The sequence below is a fragment of the Phalacrocorax carbo genome, chromosome 17 (assembly GCF_963921805.1).
Source record: "Phalacrocorax carbo chromosome 17, bPhaCar2.1, whole genome shotgun sequence".
Taxonomy (NCBI): Eukaryota; Metazoa; Chordata; class Aves; order Suliformes; family Phalacrocoracidae; genus Phalacrocorax; species Phalacrocorax carbo.
Genome location: NC_087529.1, coordinates 12,128,318 through 12,140,813, shown reverse-complemented (window position 1 = coordinate 12,140,813; position 12,496 = coordinate 12,128,318). Strand labels below are relative to the sequence as shown.

The following is a 12,496-nucleotide window of genomic DNA, read 5'->3' as shown; positions in this document are numbered from 1 at the left end:
GCATCCACTCTATTTTATCACATTCACTAAGTCACAGGGGATTAGTAATATAACCTAACAAACAGGGGCGCACGAAAGGCCTCCAGCGTGCTCTCCTGCGTGCAGCTGCGCCGCTGTGGCCACGCAGCAGCGCTAAGCTGCGGGAGCCTCCGCGGAGCTGGGCTTTCCCGAGATGAGGAGCAGACCAATTCCGGGTCTGCGCTGCGAGGCGCTGCAGGCTGGGGAGGGCAGCGCCCAACGCACCGTGGCACCCCAGGGACGCGGGAGCGGGCCCCCGTGCCGGCGGGCAGCTCGCTGCCAGGGTGTGCCGGCTGCCTGCGCAGGCAGCACGCTGCCAGACATCCATCGGGCCGAAGGACGATGGCCACGACACAGGCGTCTGTCTTACTGGGGAAACCTTCCTTCTGGGGACCCTTGATGCAGGTCATTCCTGCCTTCTCGGGATGCATTAATACGCTCCAAAAAAAAGCACATTCATTGCTTTTGTGTAAACTACCAGAGCAATAAAAACCATCATTAGATACAATTTACTGGCTAATCTAATTTTTAAGTATGCACAGCCACTCATAGCAATCAACTTTAAATTGATTATAATATCAGATTAAAAGGGGAAGATGGATCATTTCCTGGCCCACCCATAGACCCTCTTGGATGACAGTATGCACGTGATTTATTTTTTTTTTAAATGCTACTGTTAAGCCTTTGTTCTAAGATGTCAGCCATTTACCTGCAGGAAAATGACAGTGACTTGTCACAGCCTGCCGAAGAGACCCTCCTTGCTCGCTGCAGTAGCCAGCACTCTATTTCCCAAGCTGTCACCCTCGCGTCTCAGCACTACCTGCTGCTTAAAGATTTGCTCTGACAGGAACCAGGCGGAGCAGTGGCTGTTATCGTTAAGGGCTCTGCACACTGTGGCCTGTGTCAGCTGCACTGTGCTTAGGGTTTGCTTCACCCAATTATTTGTTTGTTGTTTAGAGACCTGGGTATCGAGCAGATATTGTCAAGCTATTTTTGGCCCCCAATATATTGGCAAAACATAATGAGGCCTTTAGGTGAATAACTGCCTTGGCAGCAAGGTGCTAAGATGATGTGCTGTTGAAAGGCTGGATAGCAGTTAGGTTATTTGAATAAGATGAGATGCTGGACAGGGCATGTGAAGACAGAGAAAACCAGCTTAACTATTAAAATGCCACCCCCCACTCCAAGTTGTCAGCTAACTACGTAAGCAAGGTGTTAATTTACTACAGGCTGGATTGCCAAACTTAATTTGTTATCAATTCAAAAGATGCACAGACTTGTCCCACATGCGCATATCACCCAGCCCTTTCCAGACAAGTGTAACAGCTTGCCAGATGATTATTATCAACATTTAATTGTATTACAGCGATTCCCACAAGCCCTGGCCACGGGCCTGGTTTGCACAGTCTGAGGGGCTGTGCAAACAGGACGAACGACGGCCTGAAGACCTATAATATAAGAGTCAGCATATACCTACAGGGAGCAGATGTGGAAGCAGATGGAAAAATACCTCAATTGAGACCCACCTCCAAAAGAGGAAGGATGTCACAATGCCCAAGGCATCGGAGTGACCTGAAGAGAAGTCGGGTAGTGCGTAAGCCCTCTCTCGGCTCTGTGGGTTTCACCTGCTGTCCATATGAGACTGCTCCAGTACGTTGGACTCACACCCATGATGCCCACAAACACACCCAACATCTGGCAGGACCGCGCTCTGCAGTAGCAGCCTTCAGAAATCATCACGCTGGTCATCACTATGCACGCTGTAGGAAGCGGTTCGGACTTGTCTCACTGATCATATTGGGGTGTATCTACACAAACTTTATATCGCGTCCTGTCTCAATCACAGGGCACGCACGTAGCGCCTCGTGACCTGACAGCCTTTGGCAATGAACTTTTAAAGAGGGTCACTGTAAGAAAGTCCTTATTTTTGTAAAATATTTATGCAGGTGCCCGTATAGGAAAACACTCTACAAGATTAGCACTAGTAACTCCCTACGTTCAGCAGAAATGAGCGCTCTGTTTCTTCTCCCTCCAAGTGCAAACTCATAGGTTGTTAATTTGGGCATTAGCGTATCTAGAGAAACCACTGGGAAATCACAAGAGCAGGTGCAACAGCCAATTTTTAGGAAGGAAAACTGACCACAGCATGGAGAAAAGCCGCAAGACTGGAAAAATGACCTTTGCAACACAGAAACAAACGAGGGTTTTGTAATTCAATCCACAGAGCCATTTGGTTTTGTTTTAATCTTATAAATGCTCAAGTACCAGCTTCTGTACCAAAAGATTATGATTTATCTTGGAGCCTGAACCAAACATAGTCAACAGGGCTATCTTCATTCATGGAAATGGCAGCGGTCCGGCCTCAGATGACTTCTGACATCTCTCTGATGTACGGAGAGCACCACCAGGAGCAGCACTGCAGGCACAGTCACGTGAGTGGTACCAGCGTGAGTTCATCATTCTGGCCGCTTACAGGCAATCGCTTGTGTACTCTTGGGGTTGTTCACCCCATCTGCAATCTGATGTGACTGTTCAAATACGAACTGGATTATAATGAGCTGGTTACTCAAGAACCACGGCCTACAAGACAGCTCTGCCTAGAGTGGTCTGCTTTGAACACGTCTGATGTAATCATGGGATTTCTTATGGTGTGGTGAAAGAGGACATACATGGTGTTTCGTGATAGCTAGTACTGTTCCCGAGCATGCTCTCACCCCTGCTGGATGTATGCGTTCACACAACCTGGTCAGCACTACCCTTCCACGCTGCTCTTCCCAAAATCCTGACAGCTTCCCATTTTTCCATCCACATGGTAACTCCTTCCTAGGTCCCAAAGACACTGCAGACTGTTTATCCATACAGCAACAATCCTTACCTTCAACTCAATGCCCACTTGACTGGGAGTTAGAAACACAAGACTGAACTTCCAGCAATGAATAAAGACCAAAACGAAGACTGAGATCATTCCTCTGTCTTTCTTGAAGAAGAGGTGAGATGAGAGCCCATGAGTTCAGCCCATGTCTCCCAGGCAACTGAATAAGACTTGTTTGGACCTCTGGAGGAGTGTCAGGAACACTTAAAGCACAGTTTAGGTACCTCATCTAGACACAGTCAGGTGCAGGAGGAAAGATTTAAGTTCTCTGTCAGAGATGTCATATCCTCAGCACCCTTACCAGACTTTCCATCTACCAAAGCTTGAAGTACCTCTTTGCCCCCCATAGCCAAAGGAACGGAGGACCACCTTCGGAGAGCAATTCCCTTAATGACAATGCTCCCTCTGCGCTACCCCAAGGCGCCAAGCAGAGATGTTATTTAAAGTTTCGAAGCAGACCTACACTTCAGGTTGAGATTTACAACAGGCGCTGTACTCCCGGCACAGCTTCTTATCCCTCTTCAGAGACAGCAGGTCCTGCCCGGCACTGAAAAGCTGCCAAAACCTCCAGATTTTAATAATAATTTCTCTCAGCAACACAAGCAAGGAGAAGAGAAAAAAGCCCCAGTTACTATCATAGGACAGAACAAAATGGGGCTGTTGCAACAGGGTCTGTTATACCCAAGCAGCAATCACACCTGCTGAAAGCTGCAGAGGCTACAATTGTACAACCAACCAACAATAAAATCCAGCAAACAAAAGTAAAACCAGGACTTCTGCTCATCTGCTTTTGATTTTTATAATGCTGTTTCCTTTAACAAATGAAGTTAAGTGCTTATGGGACTAACAACCTAATAAATGAGCTAAGTATTAATTTGTGGCTTTATTACTTAGTGGACCTATTCTCATGAAGCTGCTTTTTCTTAGGACACAGCTTGCTCTGCAGCAGCTGTTTTCCATTAGAAGCCATTCAAATTCCTTTGCCTCCAATTTTCAAAAGTACCCACTAACTTGAAATATTTGGAAACAATACCAAATTGCTGTGGGAGCTCAGTAGCACTACACCTCACCCCTCTCCCCAGTCCTCTAAACCTAACCAAAATCATCCCATAAGACACGTGGGAGCAGCAAAGCTACAGGTTCCTCCCTGCCTCCCTTGCCACGGGCCGAGCACTGACCCAGACAGCCCGAGTCCTCCAGATCCACCTCGTCTCTTGACCCCACACCACCTTGTGAAAACCCACAAAGGAACCACAGAGCACGCTGTGAACCCAGGGATAAGGTTCCCACAGAGGGCTGAAGAAGGCAGTTTGGCCCACGCTCAAAGCAAGGTGTGTGACTTTTAGATAGCTGTAGGTGAGGGGAGCAACTAAGGGTTTAGGGAGTTCCTCTGGCTGTAAACAAGAGACAGGAATAAGCCAGGCAGCCCTGGTGACATCAGGGCAAGCTGTGAGCTCGCCTAAAGCCAGGATGTCAAGTGCCAGGCGAAATCCTGCTGCAGTAAATGGAGGCTCTAGCAAGTCTGGTAGGGTTTGAGTCTTGTGCTCTTGGACTTGGAAGTTCTCCCTGGCCCTGCTTTGAACATCCTTTGGTGACCCTACGTCTTCAGCTCAAAAATAGAAGATTTTTTTAGAATAGTATTTGCTGGATAAGTGTACTAGCAAGCCCCCCTCAGATCCTGCCTCGCTCTCCTAGCATATGTAAGTCAAGGCCATTAACTGCTCTAAAAGGCACTTAAATCAGTTTATCTGCTCTTCTGTTTGCCACTTTTTAAGTATACGTTTATGTTGGCTATTTTAAACAGCTCGCTGAATGCTGCGCAATGCCCCTGTCAGACACACACTCGCTACTTGAAGCGTTCCTCCACATGCTCCTGGCAGCCGTACTAGTCGCATCTAGCTTGGAAAATAGTTTATGTTACACTAAATAATTGCACGCACTGAACAATTCCAGGGCAAGTCGTGTTCGCAGGGCGAAGCCTCGCTGTGGTTGGGCTGATCCTGCCAGCACCAAAGGTGTGGGCAGCCCTTGCCCTTGCCCATGCTCTGCCTGCGCATCTGCCCCCTCCCCTGCACTGGACTTTTCACGTGGGTGACTCAGCTGCAAAATCATCTCCCTTTTCTTGCTGCATTTGGATTTCTGGTGAGTCAATACCCTCAGCTCACAGAGTCCAACAAAGCCAGGGCAGCAGCAAGGAGAGGGAAAAGAGCAGGACCTGCTGGGGACTGGGACCAGCAAAAGGGACTTGAGCCCCCCTCAGTCACAGAGGTACGCTAGGGACAGGAAAGAAAGGAAATCTAAGCAATGTCTGGGTGGCTGCAAGTCTCAAGGGTGTCGCAGGATTTACTCCTGTGGCCCTCATCCAGCAAAGCACTTAAGTAAACGCTCAGCGTTAACAAGTGTTTGAAGTCAGTCAAGCAGTGAAGCACCATTACTGACTGAAACCAGGAAGAGGACACGTTAGGGTCTCTGTTCTGCTCTCTTTATTCTGCTGAGACTAAAAATGCCCTCTTACAATCCTCTCCATATCTTGAGAAACGGTGGCATCATTTCGTGACAAGGCCCTGCCTTTCCTTTTGGACAAACCATGCTGGACCATGAGAAAGTTAAAAATTCACCCATTTAAAGTATCACCCTTCACAAGGTCTTTGCTGCCATCAGAATGAACATGGTAGCTCTTGCTTGGAAGCTCAATTTCAGTCTTTCTGCCTACTCAGACAAATATTATTGCACTTGAGTCACACACTGAAGGGTTTCTTCATGGGTTCATACTCTGTTTTTTTTATAATTAAAAAAAAAGCTGAGACTTTGGAAAGCAATGGCAAGATCTGCCTGTGGTTCTCCATTCCTATTCCTGCACTTTGGAAAAATAATGACTGATTCAAATAACTTCATGGACTTTTGTGGGCAGTCCGCATGATAAAATAATATCTTACTTTGTGGGATCATTTTACGTGGAGAAACATTTAAAATATGTCAGTGCAGTGATGAAGGCAAAAAGGCATTCTTGTTTGGGGGACAGTTGAGAAATGGAACTAAAAGCGACTCTCTGCTTTGGTTTTTAAGCAGCTATGAAGACTTTATTAAAAAAAAAAAGGAAAAAAAAAAAGAGGCATAATTCATATAGATGTCCCTGTGAAACTCCTACTGACATCCAGAGTGTCAAGACTGTAGGATGTGAGATACTGAGATACTTTGGAGTGCATTTTTTTTTTTAAATTAACAGTCCCTGGATGTAAGACAGCCTGAGCAAGGGGTGTTAAATTGTGCCAAGCGAGAAGATATTAGATCCGATAGAACGAGGGACTATGGAGGTGAACCGGTGGGTTAGTGGCGCTGCTGCATACCAGGGAAGCCCAGGCACCCCCGGGTATGTGGTACGCCGCATACTGAGCACCTTCTGCACAAGTCTACAGTCTTCAAAAGACCTTGAGAGGCCTGCAATACACCTGGGATGGCGGTTAGAAATAAACCGTTTCTTCCTGAAGGTAAGGTTAATTTATGACCCATTCTTACTTTTTCTTCTTTTTTTTTTTTTTGAGCCACGCAGCACGTAATACCCAGTTACATGGTGCTGCGGGAGGTTAGCAGCAGTTACTCCCCGCCACGGCTGTAGATGCGCAGTACTCTTCAGACAGCGGCGTGCAGAGGAAGCATCCCGTGCAGGCTGCTCCCACCCTCGAGCTGGGACAGCTCAGGCCACGCTGGCGCACCCTTTGAGGAAGCCCTTTTGCCCTCTTACAATCTAAGCAAGGTGTTGTCAACCTAGTGTCAACATTAAGTACAGCATAAATCAGATGAAGGAACTAATCCACATTGTTCGATGTTATCTAAAACCGCGTATCCATTGCGTAACTGCAGTGGTGGTTACGTGGTCCTTGGTTTAACTCATGGGTTAAACCTACTCATGGGTTAAACCTACTCACAGGAGTAGCTTTGCTAAGGTGACAGTTCAGCTGGTGTAAACCTGATGTAAACAGTCTTCCGTCTTGCCACTCAAAATGACATTGCTGTGCTTTTCCAATTGAAATGTATTTGATAAGATAACAAATGCCTGGCAAAGCTCGTTTAAGTTATGTAAGGGAAAGAAGATGTGGGAAATTCTTGTATAAACAGCAAAACAATACAGCTTTATCTAATCTCAGCAACTTATTGCTGCTTGTCTGTGTGTGTGTGTTTTACTGACAAAATAAAATAAATTGAATCAGCTCACACACGATAACATGCTCTTTCCTACCTCATACTAATTGCTTGGCTAATTGATGTTTGTTGAACTTTCTCCATTTCATTGAGTGATTAGGTACAAAGCTAACAGTTGACATCTGTAGGCGCTTAACTGGCGTCTGTAATTACTGTTAATGTTAAATAATTGTTAGTTAATTGGAGTGGTAACTGACTGAATGGAATCCAGATTGTGAAGCAAAAAGAGACCTAGTTAAATAAACATACATTTTCAGAGAAAACAACATTTTATTACAAGGGAGAGACTAACAGCAGGCCAGATATGGGAGGTCTGCAGGATGCTCCGTTTATGAAATCTCACACCAGACTCCAGCGTGGACTCCACTACCTGCAGGTATGTCAAGTCAGGATCAACACTCCTATCCCAAGAATTTTTCAACCTTATTTTGAACTGATTGTCACTTGTTATTTTACAGCCCAATGCTGACAAGTCTTTATTGAGAAAATCAAATATAGGTTAATCTAAAAAACAAATACTCTCTCCAGAATAGATACAATTATGTATTAGTAAATATTGCCCTTTTGCTCACTGAGATTGGAATAGTTTGACTTTGCTAAAATCAACAGCCTTAAATGAACTCTTAGGGGAATACAATCACCAACTGACACCAAAGGGTACCTGATACCAGTCCAAATGGGCAAGGATACCCAGAACACCACTTTCAACTGCCTCCCTCCACTATTTTGGTCAAGAAAAGCCAGCGCCTACAGGTGCTTGCACCATGCTGGCTGGTTTACAGTTTTGTTTTGAATTACTAACTTAAAAATTACCAGTGAAGCCTTCGAAGACTCCTGTTTTCTAAGATTACAAGTTTTAGGATTTAAGAATCTAACAGGTTTAAGAAGAGGCTACCTTTGATTTTCACCTGTCCCTCTGGGCACACTGGGTACCTCACATTATCCAGCGACCTTTTCCTGCAGCTGCAGAACGCCTACAGTGTCCCCCAGCACTGGCAACCCCGCTTGACTGCCATGTCCCAGCCAGGAAACCATCGGCACGTAAAGGAGGAGGGGGCTTGAAAGGCGGACGGACGGAAGGGAGTGGTCTGTGCTCAGGAGATGCAGCTGTAAGGGGATGTTACAGAACCAATTCCTTGCTCAGATAAAGCCTTCGGGGCACAGAAATAACTGCCTTGCTCTTTTGTGTACCAGAACAAAGAACCATCTCAAGACATATACCGACTCTTTTGTCTGCCTGACTTGGAAGTCAGTGAAGTGATGTACCGCTGCTTCTAATCTAACTCACAGGTACAAGAAACCTGGGGTCCTCAAAAACAGAGGCTTTTTCTAGTGCTCAGTCCCTAACTAATGAGAGACACTGAACTTTCAAATGGAAAATAGTGAAAAGCCATTTGAAACCCACAAAACACAGGCAAACCAAGTGATCCAAAGCCACCAGGAAAGCCTCCACCAGAAAGGCAAGGAGACACCATCATCAGGGTATCACTTTGGGAGGGCGAGCCATCTTACCAACCACAAACAAAGAAATCTGCAGAACTGCTCACATGATTCAGCAGTCCCTGAGGTTTGCTGGCTGATGGGTGGGTTTCCTGCAGCACTGGGACTGCCCCAGAGCCCTAACAGCAAGCTAGGAAGAAGCATTTCAGAGAAGAGAAGAGATAGCATTGCAGGGCCAACATTTGCAGACAGAAGCTCCCCCAAAAAAACTGAAGGCAATGCTGAGAACATATACCAAAAGAGTGAGGATGTTATACAGGTTGCTACAGACCCCTGGAAAGGAGGGAGGCAGCAGCAGTCAGTGCTCCGGCATACTGACCATGTTAATATTGCACACACGCTCCCTGTGTAGTAGTGGATCCATTGCTATTCAACATGAGATGCTGTGGGGATGGTTTACTTGAGAGAGCAAGAGTGCTTCTCCACTGCCAAGGATCTCCTGGGAATGGGATCAGCAGAGAAGCATTTGCCAACTTTAGCTCCCTACTTGTTTACAGAAACAGATGTTGTAGAAGATCCTCAAGAAATGATTCACCACAGACAGACGAGGGGAGAGACAACAACACGCCTGTTTTTCTAGGGAAGGACATCGCTGTGCAGCCATCTAAAAAGCCAGGGCTTGATCTGACCAGTATTTCAGCCACCAGTGAAGACTAGCAATGCAGACGCCTTGATCTGCCTCCAGCTGAGAGTGTATTTCCCTGACAGCTGGTGGTGCCAGGAAGCAGAAGGATTCATAAAGTTTACATGAACATCCTGTAAACAATTTGAACATAAAAAGCTGAAACAGCCCAATTGTGTTTCTGATCAAAGGCAAACTTCAATATACAGCACAAATGAAAACTTCATCACTTTGGGACTCATTCCTCCCTCCAGGAAAAGCTGTATTCCAAGGGTACGTAGGAGGGAGTTAACATAAATGAAATACACAGTAGTAGTAGGAGCTGCCTGCTCTACAGTTTCAGATGTGTCTATTTAAATTATGAAGAGATAATGGAATTTAATTATGCTGGAAAGTCATGTTACAAAAATTCATGAACAAAACCTGTACTGTGGCAAGGACTAATGGTGCTAAGGTCGACGCTCTCAGAGGGTAAGGAAAAGTTATGTTCGTTCAAAGACAAAGACTCTAAGCAGCAATCCCAAACTGGAAGGCCCAGCCTGCAGGGAGGGAGGGGACAGACCAAGAGTTGCAGGCAGAGGATGCACTCCTCTTCCATCCCTTGTCCATCTCATTTATTCAGATGTTAACAGCTCCTTTCTCAAGCACTACCAAGGTCCCAGACCTTTGGGTGCTCACCTCCCAACACAGCCACCTGGATTTCCAGGGGAATCATTTCCCTAGATAATTTTAAGCTTGGAAGGTAATGTGTTCCTGACTGAGCAATGCAGTGCAAGGCTCTGATTTACAACCAGGGACAACTCATTTCAGCGGCAGCTACAGCGATTCCTGCCCTGGTGACCAGGCCATGTCCCTCCCAAATTCCCAGCCATGTCCCTCCCAAATTCCCAGCCCTGCTGCAGACGTGGTGCAGGGCTGGGGACCTCTGGGAGCAGTGACAGCACAGAGCTGATGTGGGAACCCCACGGCCCTCTCCAACACAAAATGGCTTGGCTATGACACATATCCCAGGCCTGAGGGGCCCCAACATTCACATGCCGCCCCCCAAAACTCACAGGACCCTTCTAGATTTAGGGATGCATCTTCCCATTCGGCTCTAAGGGCAGCCAACTCCTAAATGGAAGCTGAGAGACTTCTCTTGAAGGGGTTTTACCACCTCTTCAAGGGAGGTTTTGGGGGATTTCTTTGCTCTAGATTTTTTAATCAGTATTTCTGAGGAAGGGACTGTTCCGCCTTACACAGCCATACTAATCCATCACACCTTGAGCTTGATCTCATCTTCGGCCTTATAGTCCACAATTAAATGACAGAAAGGAGACAAAATGTTTATACAAGACCTACAATGCTTCAGGATTTCTACCTGCTTTGTAAATACGTTACTTCCGTACTTTGTAAATACATTAATTCTGCATTTTATGCTACCTCAGCTATAAATAATTCTGCAAAATAGCCGAATAATTCTGCAAAGTTGCAAGGGAAAAAAAAGTACGTGTGAGGCATGGGTAGCTGCGGGACATCTAAGAGGAATGGCTGTGGACACAGAGGGATGTACACTTGTCAGTCTGCCGAGCCCTCCCAGCCTGGTCCATCAGCCAGGAGCTTTGAAGGTTTCATCATGATTTACCCAATGCAAATCTGACCTTTCTTATGAGTGACTTTTATGGCTTTTGGCAAAAGCAGCCACGGACAACACAGAGGGGAAGAACTGGCTTGGAAGCAAACAGGCTGAACTGCAGAGAGAGAACTTGAACTTGGAATATATCAAACTGACAGCGCCCGGGCTGTCATCAGCCGTCCCCAGGGCAGACACTTAGAGAAGGCAACAGCCTCCCAACCCCAGCAAGAGCCCCTGCACCTGGCTGCAAGCAATTATTGACATTATCTCCAAACAGGATCTTTTTTTGAGGCTCTTTTCCTGATATTTAGCAGTTTGAATGCTAATCCCTTTAACAAAACTGTCCCCTATGCTTTTTCTGCCCTCTTTCCCCTTAATCTCTTTCTCCCAGTGGAAAAAAAAAAAAAAAAGAAAAAAAATACCAGTCAGCCTAGTTTGGCCGCACCTGGATTTGCATTGATTCTTCCCTTGTCATTCATGTTACCAACAGGAATTAGCATATGGCTTTAAGGGGAAACTCAGGAGGAGAAAAGAAAGACGCCATTTTGATGGAAATAAGGGGCAAAGGAATAATCTACCATCAACTAAAAAGCTTATTTGTGTACGGTTTCCCAAGCAAAGCTTCGAAAAGCCCATGTTGATTTTAGGCTACACAAAGAAACCCTAATCCTTTCAAGGGAACTAAATCACCAAAGAAAAGTACCTCGGAAGAAAAGGCTCCCTGTCAAGCATGGGTATTCACAACCAAATAGATGCCACGAATCAAGCTCGGTAAGTAAACAAAAATAAGAATGTGGGAAATGTGTTTGGTTCAAAAAAAAAAAAAAAAGAAAGAAAGAAAAAACGAAAGGAAGAGGAAGAGGGGCCTACTCTTCATCGATCACCGCCCCGGGGGAGGAGAGCCCCTCACCCTGGTTACAGGCCTCTGCCAGGAATGTGGATTCACCCGGCTTCTCCTGCCCCGGGCCCAGCCCCAAGAAAGGGCTGCTCAAATGCCAAAGCTTTTTACAGCGCATTAGCAAAATAAAGATGCAGTCACACGTAGTTTGGGGGCCTTGGGTCACTCCAAACACACAACTCTTCCTTTCTACTTGTCTGTGCCACCTATTCTCCGCCTATGGAGGGGCTGAGGGGGAACCTGTAAATCCAATTAATCACAAAGGATATATAACCTTGCCAAGTGAGATAACCTAGTCAGACCACTGAAATAATCCATCCGGGCTGTACTTCCAAAGGACGCTAATACATGAAAAACAGGCATATGGATCCATAATGCAATTAAATATAGGTATAATTCAATATGGAGTAAAAGGCTTCAGAAACAATGGTGTATCAGCATGGGAATTCCAACGTAACGGGGTCACGTAGTGTGCCCAGTTAAACCCCCACAGCTTCATGGGATTAAAAGACACAGAAAAACACCAGAATGACCCACTGGAATAACAAACCCAAACTCATTAAAAGCAAATCCACGCCCGGCCATCAACAGAAGAAAAAAAAAAAAAAAAAAAAAGAGACCTACATTCCAAATGAATCAATGAATCAAATGTGTCTTATCTAATGCAAACTGACTCAAATGTTCCTAAAAACCAGTAAGTTGAAGTACCCAGAGTTTACAGCTAAAAGCACACTCTTTGCAGTTATTGTGCCATTAAGAGGTAGGACTCAC

At 45.8% G+C, this 12,496-nt stretch overlaps 1 protein-coding gene across 6 annotated transcripts in view; it reads right to left on the bottom strand.

The window, feature by feature from the left end:
* Window positions 1-12,496, bottom strand: part of AUTS2 (activator of transcription and developmental regulator AUTS2) — a 792,628-nt gene that overhangs the window by 62,948 nt on the left and 717,184 nt on the right. The gene's annotated exons all lie outside the window — the stretch shown is intronic.